Source organism: Atta colombica, unplaced genomic scaffold (genome assembly GCF_001594045.1).
Source record: "Atta colombica isolate Treedump-2 unplaced genomic scaffold, Acol1.0 scaffold226, whole genome shotgun sequence".
NCBI classification, from domain to species: Eukaryota; Metazoa; Arthropoda; class Insecta; order Hymenoptera; family Formicidae; genus Atta; species Atta colombica.
The window spans coordinates 779,355-779,798 of NW_017259323.1; positions in this window are offsets into that span (position 1 = coordinate 779,355).

Consider the following 444-nt stretch of genomic DNA (forward strand, 5'->3'; position numbering starts at 1 on the left):
TCTCTCTCTCTCTCTCTATAATCAGCAGGTTGCAGACTCGAGCCCAAATATATCTCGTTTTTACAAGACGAAAGTTGATTTCAAAGATTCTAGATTATTCTAGAGCTGTATAATTATATAAGCCTAAAGATCTAAAGAAGGGTACAAAAGAGCTGTATTAAGCCTAAAAATCTAAACGAAGATTGCAGAAATCTTGAAGTTATTTTAGGCCTAAATTAATTCTGATTATAATACAAATATTTGAATCCATCTAAATCTATATATATATTGGGTTGTCCGGAAAGTTCGTGCCGATGTTGAATCAATATATATATATATCAATATATATATATATATATAAACGTATCTTTTTTTATTATCCTTTCCTCTTTCCATTTTTGTTTTGGAATATACAGATATAAATGTACGATACATGAAATGAAAAATAATAGTAATATACAATAA